Source organism: Anomalospiza imberbis, chromosome Z, assembly GCF_031753505.1.
Source record: "Anomalospiza imberbis isolate Cuckoo-Finch-1a 21T00152 chromosome Z, ASM3175350v1, whole genome shotgun sequence".
In the NCBI taxonomy this organism is placed as follows: Eukaryota; Metazoa; Chordata; class Aves; order Passeriformes; family Viduidae; genus Anomalospiza; species Anomalospiza imberbis.
In genome coordinates, this window is record NC_089721.1 from 56,209,180 (window position 1) to 56,221,867 (window position 12,688).

The window sequence follows — 12,688 nt, forward strand, 5'->3', positions numbered from 1 at the left end:
AGAGGGGGGAACTCACTCTCCAGACGGAGCTTCCAGATTGAAAAGGCTGCTGTGAGCAGCCACCTCAAAGGGCATACAAATAAGGCTCTCCTGCACTTTAGCTGTGCCAGCTACAGAGGCCTGAGGAGCAGCCGCCAAGCACTGGGACAACAGAAGGCACAGAAAGAGGGACAAACCCAGTCAAGCACAGAGACTTTTCATGATTGCTGAGCCCCAGATGGAGCCAAAGCATGGCGCCATCCACCAGCCTTTCTCTGATGACAAAGAGCCAGTCCAGCAGGTGCTGTCCCTTCTTGGCCAGGCACCTCCCAGGCTCTTTGCTCTCCCCTCTCCTGTACTGTCAGCAGACGTGCCCACTTTCTTTCGTTCCACTTGCAGAGCCTCATACCTGGCAGCCATGGCCACCTGGGATGCGGGAGCAGTCACAGAGGAGATATGCCATCTGCAGTGGGCATGAAACAAAAGCCTCTGTGTGCACAGCTGAAAGCCTGTATCTCCACAGGATGTTTTGGCTGCCCTGCTCTTCATTGCCTTTTGGCTGAAAATGCAATTGCATTTTCTTCCTCACCCAGAAGTCCATGGCTGGGCAAAACTGGGCCAGTGGACGATATTCCAAAGGCAGTGTAGGTTGGAATTGATAAAAGAATTAGACCATTCCCAATTACAAGCAACACCAGAACAGACACAGGAGGCACTTTTCCATCTTTAAGAAAGAATGGACAATTCAGAAGTGAACATTGAGTACTATTCCCTGAGTCACATGGAAGGGAGTCTTCCAACTGACCTGAGGGTTTCTAGGATTTTTATTCTGAGTCTGGCTCTGAGCTGGCATTGGAGAAAGTAATCCTGAAGTGCTCCTGCTCATGTGCTCCACTTCTCTAATTGCTTCACTGCAAGTTTCCTTCCTTTTCATTTGAAAAGCACCTCGAATGGAGATTTACATAGTAGGGGCCCATGTGATCTGTAGAAGAAATAGTAGAAGCACTACCAATAGTGAAAACAACAGTAGTATAAAACCAGCCCCACAGCCAGTCAATTTCTCTGAAGTATTTTGTCTCCAAAGACTGCTGACAAGTCAGGAGTCTAAAGGGAATCTAGAAAGCCAACTATTCTGATCAGTTTGGCCAGACTGGCACACACTCGCAGTACACTGCTCCATCAGGCAAAGAATGCACAGGATGTTCTCAGCAGCCTCAGGAACCTCCTTAGCAGCCTGACATCCAGCCCTCTCCCACAGCTCGAGCCTGGCTCTGCAGGTGGCTTCCTGTGGGACCTCCCTACTTCTGAGGGAGACACAGCTCTGGCCTTCCCATTCTCTTCAGGCCTGCAATGCCAGTCTTGCCTTCCTCAAAGCTGCACATTAGCAGTGACTTTGTGCCCTCCAGCAATACTGTCCTAAGCAGAAATTTGGAAGGATGATCAGCAGAGAGAAGAAAAGGAGATGCCACTTTCCTTTCCTGTTCTGATGGCTGCCTCTTTCCTAGACTCTCTCTCTCCTCAGATTTCAGTGTGTTCTCAGAGGCTCCATTCTCAAAGTGCTGAAGTGGTCTTTGTCATTTCCTCTGCTTCCTGCATTGCTTCGTTGCAGGGATGACAGCAATCAGGCTGTCAGAAAAGGTTGGAGAGGCTCTGCTAACTTGAGAAATGGATGCTGCCCAAAAGGAAAAAGAAACAAAAGAAACCAACTTAAAAGAGACAAAGGGAAAAGGAACCATTATTTTCCAAACTGAGCTTCTAACAGGGTCGAGCTGGATCCCTCTAGCACCCAGAAACACATAGATAGAAGTGGCAGAGCACAGATGGACTCAGCTCTGGCTTGCAAGGAGAGCAGTGTCTGCCTTGGCATGCCCCCCTTGTCCTGTGCTGGCTGGCATCTTCCTTCACAGCAGGGAGAGCCAAGGAAGTGGCCCAGTCACCAGTCGCCTGTCTGCCACAAAACGTGGCAGCAAAGCTGCAGCAATTCTCATCTACTTGAGCGGGCCAGGCAGCACATGGGGCTGGCACAAATCCTGCTCAGCTGTCCCTGTCTGGCTGGCAGAAACCTCTAAGAATGGGGCAGGAGGGACAAGCTGGGTGCCCTCTGAGGCTCACAGTCAGCCCCCCCACAGCCCTTGCCTTCCCACAGACCAATCTAGAACCGCTTGGCAAGGACTGCTTTTGTTGTGTTCTCCAAGCCCCACTGCAGGCCTCTTTCCCCATCACTGCAATACTTCAGTTCCTTCGCTACCAGGTAAACCTGAATACACCAGCTGAGAGCAAAATAGGGCCTCAGAAATGACCAGAAGGTGGGAACTGTCCTCTGAGGAATGGCTGGGAGAACTGGGCTTGTTTAGCCTGGAGAAAGGCAAGCCCTGAGGAGACCTTTCAATATTTGAAGGGGCTTAGAAGAAAGATGGAGACACATCTATTAGTAGGGCCAGTTGCAAGAGGACAAGGGGGAATGGTTTTAAACTCAGAGAGAGTAAATTCAGATAGGTTCTAAAGAAGAAACTCATCATGAGGAGAGTGCTGAAATACTGGCACAGACTGCCCAGAGAGCTGGGAGGTGCCTCACAGCTGGCAACATTCAAGGTCAGGTTGGCTGGGGCTCTGAGCAACCTGATCTACTTGAAGGTGCCCTCACCAGTGGCAGGGGATTTGCACTAAATGGCCTTCACCTGTCCCTTCTAACCTCAACCAGTCTTGGATCCTACTTGGTTTTTATTTGAAAAGCACCCAGAGCAGAGATTGCTCTGGAGGGGCACATCTGATGGCCTGGAGTTTGGCCGAGGAGCAAACCCTGACAGGGAACAGCTGTTTGGCCTGCTGCCGCTTTGCTTTGTACCTGCAGAAGTTCCTTGGCAGAGCCTCACCTGTCCACATCCATCTGCAGGCAGCAGCCCAGAAATTCACACAAGCCAGAGGGTAGCCCGAGCTTGTGCAGATCTGGTGCCCCTTCCTGGCCTATCAGATATTTGGCTTGAAGTGAAACGAAGCACGAGACTCTACATGATTCTTCCATATCCTAAAGTGCTCACCTAGATCCCATCTTTTACGCTCCAGTCTGCAGGAGCAATTTCATGCCTATCTCATGGTTAGAGATGAGCCTTCTCTCCCAAAAGAAAATGGCTCCAGTGCAGCCCCAGCTATTCCAAGCTGCAACAGGTCTTGCCTGGACAGCTGATGTGAGCCCCAGGGACATTTTTAGAAGTGGGCCCTCTTGGAACTTGTCCAAGCTGTGGGAACGGGTTTTGTCTAATGGACATAGACCAGAAGGACACTGCTCTCTGAGCATATTTGCGCCTTAGCCTGTCATTGCTTTCCCGAACATAAGGAGCCTCTCCTTTGGCCATTTTTATTCCCACGATGCCAAGGGACCAGGTGTCCACTTTGGAGCCGTATGGCTCTCTTCTCACGACCTCGGGTGCCATCCAGCAAGTTGTCCCAACCATTGACCTCTGTTTCCTCTGCTCAGGGCTGAGCAGAGCACAGAGGCCAAAATCAGCTGAGGAGAAAAAACAAACACTGCTTCAAGTAGGATACCAAAGAAAAGAATTCCTCACTCTAAGCCTGAGAATGTAGTGCTGAATCCAGCTAGAAAAACAGCTGTGCTCTCTTTCCACAGGGCTGCAGCCAAGGAAATTGGGAATTGTCCACTTGACAAACCCACCACCATTCCCATGCTGGTGGTTTTTCGTCATTTACACCAAAGGTTTACACTGTAACCTCCCTCCCTCTGGCATGGATAAACAAAAACCAAAATTACTCTTGGTACCTCCTTGCTCTCTAGACTCTCAGCAACTTGCAGCTGTGCCTTGAGCTTGCAGGAGTGCTCCATGCAATCTCACCAGCACCACTGCTGGGCAGCCGGCAGCCACTCCAAAGCACCCCCAGCACCGTCTCCCGGCAGTGCTGCACCTGACCAAGAATACCCACCCAGCTTGACGGAGCCATCCTGGCCCAGAAGGATGTTGACACTTTTGATGTCTCTGTGGATCACTTGGTTGGCATGAAGGAAAGCCAGGCCTTTCAGGCACTGGGAGAGAAAAAAAAAAAACAGGAGGCCAAAAGTTAGCCTGATCTGATTTCATCACGTGCAAAAGACAAGTGTTCCTGAAGATTCTCAGACCTCAAAGGAGCAGTGATAGCTGGCAAGAGGAAGAGCTTGCTGCTGCAACCCTAGGAGAGCAGGATCTTTCCCAGGGAAGGCATGTTAGCTTTTGAGGGGGAAACATCAGTCGTTGCATGAGACTGTCCCCTGCAAAGCCAGTTGGAATGATCGCTGGTGCAGCAGATGCGCTCTCCCCATTCAGAGGACAAACAACGGTTTGCCAAAAGAGGAAAAGCCACTGCCTTGGGTACCAAGGGGACCACTGTCAGGGGGGAGGCTGGAGGAAAAGGATTATATGGCTGCCTCAACAGCAGACTTGGAAGTAGCTCATTTGTCACTTTTCAGCAGCCAGCAGCATGGTGGGTGCCGTGCCCTCCTTTGAAGTTGAGACCTGTAAGACGTGAGTCTCTCTTTGGCTTTGCTGTTGGTTTAAAACTCGGACACTGGCACCTTTGCGGAAAAGGATTATATGGCTGCCTCAACAGCAGACTTGGAAGTAGCTCATTTGTCACTTTTCAGCAGCCAGCAGCATGGTGGGTGCCGTGCCCTCCTTTGAAGTTGAGACCTGTAAGACGTGAGTCTCTCTTTGGCTTTGCTGTTGGTTTAAAACTCGGACACTGGCACCTTTGCGTTTACAGGCAGAGAAGGCAATGCAGAAAGGTTCTGGGCAGAGGCTTGAAGAGGCAAAGCGCAGAATAGAAAATGAAAATGAAAATGAGACAGAGAGTGTACCAAAGGTAGATAAGAGTAAAGAACAGACTACAGTAAGGGCAGGGACACTGGCAGGCAGTTCAGTCCAGCTGCTCTTTCTTCTCTGAAGCAGAAGAGCAGCACAGCAAGAAAGCTCTGAACATGGAATCACTCATTTAGCAGTGCTTTCAAAGGATGAGGCTGTCCAAGCCATCCCAAGCACAAGCAGGATCCCTTATCTCCCGACACACTGTTGCTATGTGTCCTACAGCCATCCTTTTCTTGTGGACCACCTCTGCTAAAGAGCCTCCGTCCATGTACTCCAACATCAGCCAGACAGCCTCACTGACAAGGTAGCTGGAAGATGAAAACAACAGCAGCGTGGAGCTGAATGTGCACAGCTAAATTGCCGTATGGAAGAAAAGACTAAAGCTGAGTTTTGCTTCCAGGTCACTGGCAAATAAAAACGGAATAAAAAGAAGACACACTCCACCTAGGCTATCCAGAGCTTGCAATCTGTGCCATCTAAATGAGGAAGGCACATCTGTGGAAAAGGAGACGGCTTATGTGGCAAGCAGGGGAAAAAGGCAGTTTTGTGATGGCAAAGATAAATCTGGAAGCGAAGCGGACACATCCCAGCAGCTGCTTCATCATTTTCATACAGAAACTCCATCATTAACTCCAGCAGGGACACACAGTTTTCACAGCTTTTAACCAGGGCAGGCAGAGGCACAGCACTGCCAACACCCTTTGGAAAACCTTGCATAAAGGACAGCCACAAACAGGAAAAACAGTTTCAAATTCGGCAAATGATGATTATCCTCGCCTAGCCTTTTGGCATGCAAGACAATGGAAAATAGTGGGAACAGCACAAGGGAAATAATTTCTGTGATGCTTTCTCAGCATTTCTCCTCTGACACTTGGGGAAAAAAAATCATGCCCCAAAAAAGCAAAAGAACATGCAGTGAGTGAACATACAGGCTGCGGGTTTAGTAAGACTGCCAGGTTTCTGAGAACAATATTTGCGACGTTTTGCTTTTCTTCCCCCCGGTCCCCGGCAGCGGGGCTGTCCAGCTAGTGCGCTGCCTCTCAGCTGGACCAGGGCCACCGTGTGTGTGCGGAGTTCTAGGGCTGTGCCTCCGCATGGGTCTGCCGTGCCGTAGCCAGATGCTGAGGCAAGACAAAGGGTGAGAGAAGATGGTGCACCCTACTCATGTGGTTGAGAACTCTTTATTCCGCTGCAGCGGTGGATAATGCAGCTGTTCTCAAGCAAGCATGGACAAAATGGCCCTGAACAAAGTGGCACATGGGATTTTGTAGGGGGCAGGCCGACGGGGGCAGAAGCCCCCCTGACCCAGTGGGGACAGACAACGGGGAGTGACCTGGACTGCGGTAACCGATGGGAACATAACAGGGGTGTGTGCTGGGTTCCGGACGAATGGGAATGCAGGGACAGGGTAACAGACACAGAACTCTCAGGAGTGGACAGGGGGGGTTACAGGACTGGCATGGTGGTGCTCCAATGGTACGTGACCCGGAGCAGACCACCGCGGGGGGAGCATGGGGGTACGCAGTGGTACACAGAACCAGCTAACTAACATATATCAGAACCCCTAATCTGCACCCAAACCCGGGATGCAACAAATATTCAAGCTATATATTCCATAAACCATTATTCGGGACAAAATTCAATCTCCTCCCATGCCTCGGAGTGGATTGATGCTAATAGAAAGATCGAAGTTCATTCACTGAGTAAAGAGCATTTAAAGCTTTGCCTTGCAAGGATGGAAATGAACATTCCCCAAAAAAATACCAGAACTACTTACCTTTCTAGGTAGGTAACAATATTGGGGTTCTTCTTTTCCCTCATGACCAACACTTTCTTGCAGCCCTGGTGCTGGAGATCAATTTTCTTTATGGCCACCTACAATGACATTGAAAGCCATTAGGAACAGACATTACAGAAGCCACTTTCTCTATGCACTCATGGGCCTGGATGCCTTGTCACCTCAGTAAAAAGAGACTCTAAACCATCAACCACAAAGCGCTAACAGCACTCTCTACACCTGCAGACTTCTCAGTCAGACTTTGTTTATCACTACTAGTATCATTTACACATGTTCTGCAAGCCAAAAGTAATTTCGCTCCTGTGAAAAGAAATTGAAACTGCTGAAAATACATCATCATTTTTAAGAGCTTTGACCAGTGTTTCAGAAACTGCTGCCATTCTGGATTGTGCGCCAATGTAAACACACACATATGTTACAGAGAAATTGCTGTCCAAAAAAGAACTCCAAGGCGACTCAAAGTAAAGTTACAATCCTAGCAGATCCTAACTTCTTCACTTTGCATTTTGCATCTCAGAACACAGTTTAGACGTGTAATTATTTAGTGGGTTTAAAAATGAATAATCCTTTCTGTGGTCCGCTATAGATGTGCCCCAGGTCATAAGCAGGGCTTAGGGCTTTCATCCTCTTTGTAAACTTCCCTCCAAGTGCAGTTCCTGAGCAAAGCAACGCAGCTGGATAAGGAGCTACCAGAAAGATGGAGTTGCATTTATTGAGAGACAGAAATGAGAATTCAGGACTCTGAACGTTTAGCCACAAAGAGCAGTGGACTCTCCAAGACACCACCATGTCTGTTCAGTACAAATAGCATCTCTGTAATGGAATGTCACCAACAAAGGACCAACACAAGGTGGTATTATTTAAGACTCTTCATCAACTTCTTCTCATTGGTCTGTGCGCATGTGTGTGTCTGTGTGTGTGACCCAGGTTCCTTAGGACTGAAATGCAAAACTGCGCTCCAGACAAGATCTCTCCTTCTTTAGGTCTTTTTAAACTGTACCATGAGATGACAATGGGAAATTCTATCTGTGTCTGAACCTGGGCTTAAGAGGAATTGGCCAGAATGATGGCTGTTGCCACCAGCTGATCTATGGGCACCTATCCAGTAAGTCCAGGATAGGATGTCCTTCTTGGAAAGACACCACTGCCTTCCTTGCATTCATTGAGGATGCATGACAAATTCTATCCAAAATGCATTTTGCAGCCTACCTCTAGGCAGCCTTTGCAACAAAGACAGGTAGCACAAAGCTCTAGCCACAGATCACTTCACAAGGGAAAGTGCTCAAGAGATGCAAAATCTGCATGAGTTGTTGGCACTTACCGCTCATCCTGTGGCAGTGTCAAAGGCCTTATAAACAGTTCCAAAAACCCTAGGAACAGACCAGCAGCAAGAAGAGAGAAGCTGTTCAGTGCTGAGAAGCAAAAGGCAGCCCAAGCAGGAGCTCTCTGCTGCCTGGAGTGTCTCCAAAACACTGACATTTGTCTACTCTTCAGGCAATACCACACCCACCCTCTGCCATGCAGCTTGTCCAAGAGAAAAGCTGAGTGCAACAGGAAGAAAAAGGGCTGCTACAAATCTCCAATGTACACACTAGATTATGGATGTGAGGGTTTTCTTTGCCTCCTCCTCCCTTTTGTGTTTGTGTGTGTGGTGTGCCTTTACAGGCAATGAAATGCACAGTCCTGTTGGGCCTTCTCACAGCTCTCTTTTGATTCTTTCTGCCAAATTCAGGCAGCACCACACAGCCTTTCTTATTGTCCTGAACACTGGATATTGTGTTCAGCAAAATATTGGAAAGAAATGCTACTGAGGGCTGTTCTCTGACAGCTATCAGGTTGGAAGCTGTTCTCTCAGTTTTTTCTTCCTTCATTAGTGTGGCCGTATTACTTCGAATCATGCAAAAACCATGTCTCCTAGGAAAATAAGCAAACTGGTGCCACACACTTGAGGCACAGGCAAGTGCCTCCTTGAGGTAGGCAAGACATCATCAGCATCCTGTTATCTTTGATGATGCCTTTTGATCAGTACCAAGACTGGGACAATCTAAAGCCAGGGTCTGAAGATGCTTGCAGTTTGCCTGACTTCCCACTTGATATTACACCAGCCAAATACGTGACCCATGGTTCTGTAGAAGTAAGCATGGCTGCACTCACCCTCTGCCAATAAGCTTACTTTTTCTTTTCTGGATCTGCCACGCTTACCACACTCCCTGAAAGAAAGCAAATGCAAGAAGCAAACTTTAAAACAGAGATACTGACTTCCAGGAGATCTGAATCTCAGCTCCACTCTCAGGGGTGCTGAGCAATTTATGGTCGATTGGCTAACAATAATGTCAGCAAGAACAACAACAAGAGCAGCCCCAGCAGGACAGGCAGATCTGTAACACACATGGCCTGCGCAGAGTCTGATTCTCCACACTCCTTTGATGAGGAAATTAAGCCTCTGGAGAAGCTATCAGAGCAGACAGAGACCAGAAAAGAACTGGCACCAAGGCAAGTGGCTGTCATCTACAAAGGGGAGGGAAGGAGGGCAGAAAAAACATGACCCTTCATCTTCTTGGGAAGAAACAATCTCTTGTGCGATTCAACAAAAGGTTTCATACTTCCAAAGTTTCAGTGCACCCTGGGATCTGGGATGAATTTTTATCAACAGCTGCTTTTTGCAGAGCAGAAAGATTATTGCAAAATGAAATCCACTTATAGAGGATGGGACCTTCTCTACCTCTCAGCAGTTTGCCTAAAGAATGCCTTGACATTTTTAGAGAACAGCAGCTCATGCTATAACCAAGAGCAGTGGCTGTAAGATTAAGGAGCCTCTTTGTTTTTGACCAGGCAAAGTTCTGACGATGTCTTTGCCCATTCCCATTCCCATTTAGTGAAGAACTGCAACTCCTTGTCTTCAGCCTGGGGTGCAGCAGTCACTAGCACTGCACTCGGCCCCTTAAACACCACCCACGTGCCCCATCTTCCAAAATGGGCACAGCCAAGATGTTTAACAAGGACAGCACCGCTCTTCAGGTGCTGCCATGACAGAGACAGCTGTCCAAATTAGATGTTGGTCCTTTCACGAGTCCAGGCGAAGCTGCAGCAATGGGGCAGCAGCTGGAAGGCTCCAGCCTCTGCATCACACCAGCTGTCAGTGGCAGGGCAGGTAGGACAAAAAGCTTGGCAAAGCCCATGAATGGCCAATGACAAGGACTGTGAAGAAGCCAGCCAGAACCAGACTGAGCCCTGTTACAAGCTGTTAACCCAACTCAAGACAGAACATGATTGTCATTGAGTTCAGACCCAAGGAGGAGTAGAGCAATCCACATTTTGTCCCAACAGCTGGTGGCAGACACTGAATAAACTGGGCTCTGCTCTATACCTGACAGCTTATTCTCTGACAGCACTGCACTGGCAGCTATTACCAGTTGCAAGAAGCAGCTCAGTTGCACTGCAGAGTCATCAATGCCTTGCTGTGCTTTCCTAGAGTGCAGGGATTGAGGCCAATGCTTAGTATTCCAAGAGTATTTACCAGCTGGGCATTATGTGTGACAAAGTGCCTGGTACCGGAGGAACATGCAGTAGAGGGGCTGCAGGCTTCCTCCTGAGAATTGCCTGCAGGGCAGTTTTATCTGGACATTGCACATGTCTCTTTGGTGCACCTTCCTAAGCAGAGAACTAAAATATCAAAGAGGGATTGTAAAAAAAGTGTCCTGTTTTTCTTCTTTTGGTGCCATTTGAAAATACCTCTTCCTCTCTGATTCCTAGGGATTGCTCTAAAAATACAATTTTTTAACCTTTGGGGTGTACTAAAAAGACCTCTTCCTCTCTTGTTTCGATATAACCTGATGCTCTTTTTAAGGAGGTCAGGCTAACCAAAATATAGAATTCTTATCCAAAGAAACTGTAGAAAGAACAGTAGAAGTGACACCATGAAAACAACACCCCAGTATGAAACCAGCCCCACAGCCAAGCAATTTCTCTGAAGTATTTTGTCTCCAATGGAGTCTAAAGGGAATCTAGGAAGCCAACTATTCTGATCAGTTTGGCCAGACCAGCACACACACCGTCCCTGGGTCATTTGCGACATCCCAGCCTTCTACTGCTTGGGAAGCAATCCCCGCTTTTGCCTTTACTGCACAGGGAAGCTCAGGCAAAGCCCACCCACTCCCAGCTGCCCTCAAAGGTTAAAGAAGCACACCAAGGTGCTCCGTGGCTGCCTCCAAGCACAACAATGGCATCTGTAGGGAGTCCAAAATGTCTCTCTGACACCAAAGTCAGGAGGAATATGTAGTACAGCTGAGGCACACATGCAGTCCACATTCCTGGAAACATTCAAGATCAGGTTGGCCGGGTCTCTGAGCAACATGATCTACTTAAAAAGTCCCTGATCACTGCAGGGATGGTTGGAGTTTGTGACCTTTAAAGTATCTTCCAACCTAAACTGCTGTAATAGTCTACTTAATTTTTGTTTGAAAAGCTCTGAGGTCAGAGATTAATATGGGTGGGGGCCATCTGATATTTTGGAGTTTAGTGGATGAGAAACCTGTTACATTGGGCAGTTGTTTTAGTTGCAGCCACTTTGCATTTTGCCTCCAGAAGATCCTTGTCAGACCCTCACCTGCCCTTTTCCATGCGCAAACAGAGTTCAGAAAGGCATGGAACACAAGGAACAGTCTGCTGTTTCTTCCCTAGCTTTGAGACTCAGTCCCTAGAGAAAAAGCAAACTTGTGATTCTACTTTTTTTTTTTTTTCATATCCATATATACTCACCTAGACCCCATATTTTAAGCTCAGGTCTTCAGTGTCAGTTTCTTCTTTTGCAGAGACCTAGAGGGGATTTTTCTACACCAAAAACTGACCACAATGCAGCCCCAGCTGTTCAACATCCAAAGGATCTTCCCTGATTTTATTGACTGACCTAGTTAGTAGAAGCTATGCCATCAAAAGCACATTTTTCTTCTTTGAGGATTGACACCAGCTCTACAGCTATTTTAAACACTGAGTTAGGTTTACTATCCTGTTTCCAAGAATTGATATTTAAAATGCATCTCTGCAGTGGTCACTGGCCTCTGAAGTAGAGTGTCCGTATTCTGGCACAGAGCTCATAAAAAATATCTTCCTCATCTTTATATTCCTCATAAAAATAGTAACCAGATGAAAAAAGAGAAATTCATCAGCTTGTTCCTTGGATAAAGAAACAGAGATATTTGGAACTTCATGTTCATCACAGACAGACTCAATTATATTCACAAATATAATGAGATGAAAAAGCATAACTGGGCAGATTGGAGTCACCTGGAGTCACCTGCAACTATTTGTTTCAGTAGCCTCCAAATTCTAGATCAGCCTCACTTACGTGGACTTTCAGTCTTCACCAATTTTTTTTTGCTTGACTGTAAGCTACAGCTCTTTCAAACATCTTAGTGATTACAAATTTTTTTTTTTGTTTAAAGATGTAATCATTTCTAACCTTAATTTATTTTTAAGATAATGCAGGGTGTAGACTCTTAGTAATTTTTGTTACGATTAACATTAAATGAAATATCTGGGAAATATATCCTATTTGTAGTCTGTAACAGTCTGCCAAACTAAGTGACCACCCCTGTGCCAGTATACATTAAAGAAATTTTAAGGCTGGAGAATGTTTCTAGGTTAGCTGAAGTGAAAAAAGAGCAAATTCAGATCTGAAGGTACAAGGTCTCACATAAGTAAATGATATGGCTCCCTCTGCTGACTACAGAAAGACAAGTCAGATTTTTAAAATGTAAACTAAAAAAAAATGAAAGCAGAGTTGCAGAACAAAAATATAAATAAAATCCAGCAGCTGAGAAACAACATAATTATGTTAGGACAATAGAGGGCTGTAGTTTTTAAATATTTACTTAATCAGCACATTCATTAGCTGAATTACTGTTGACTAACTTTATATACCTAAGTGAGATTTTTAAAGTTGACAGAATAATGCAAAGACAAGAAGGAGGAGCATTTCTGGTGTGGCACACTTGAATCCAGTCTGCAGACCTTGGCAATTCAGTAAAATGTCTTTTGACCCAGTGAAATGGACTATGATCCT

General features: G+C 46.8%; 1 long non-coding RNA gene across 2 annotated transcripts in view; it reads right to left on the reverse strand.

The window, feature by feature from the left end:
* Positions 1-3,218: 3,218 nt before the first annotated feature.
* Positions 3,219-12,688, reverse strand: part of LOC137465030 (uncharacterized) — a 474,100-nt gene continuing 464,630 nt past the window's right edge. The window contains exons 2-4 of one of the 2 annotated variants that reach the window (XR_010994534.1): positions 6,607-6,658; positions 3,916-5,137; positions 3,219-3,484 (exon numbers count right to left, since the gene is read on the reverse strand). This is a non-coding gene — a long non-coding RNA (uncharacterized lncRNA). Of the gene's footprint in view, positions 3,485-3,915; positions 5,138-6,606; positions 6,964-12,688 lie in introns of those variants that run through there. The other variant, XR_010994533.1, reaches the window with a different exon arrangement.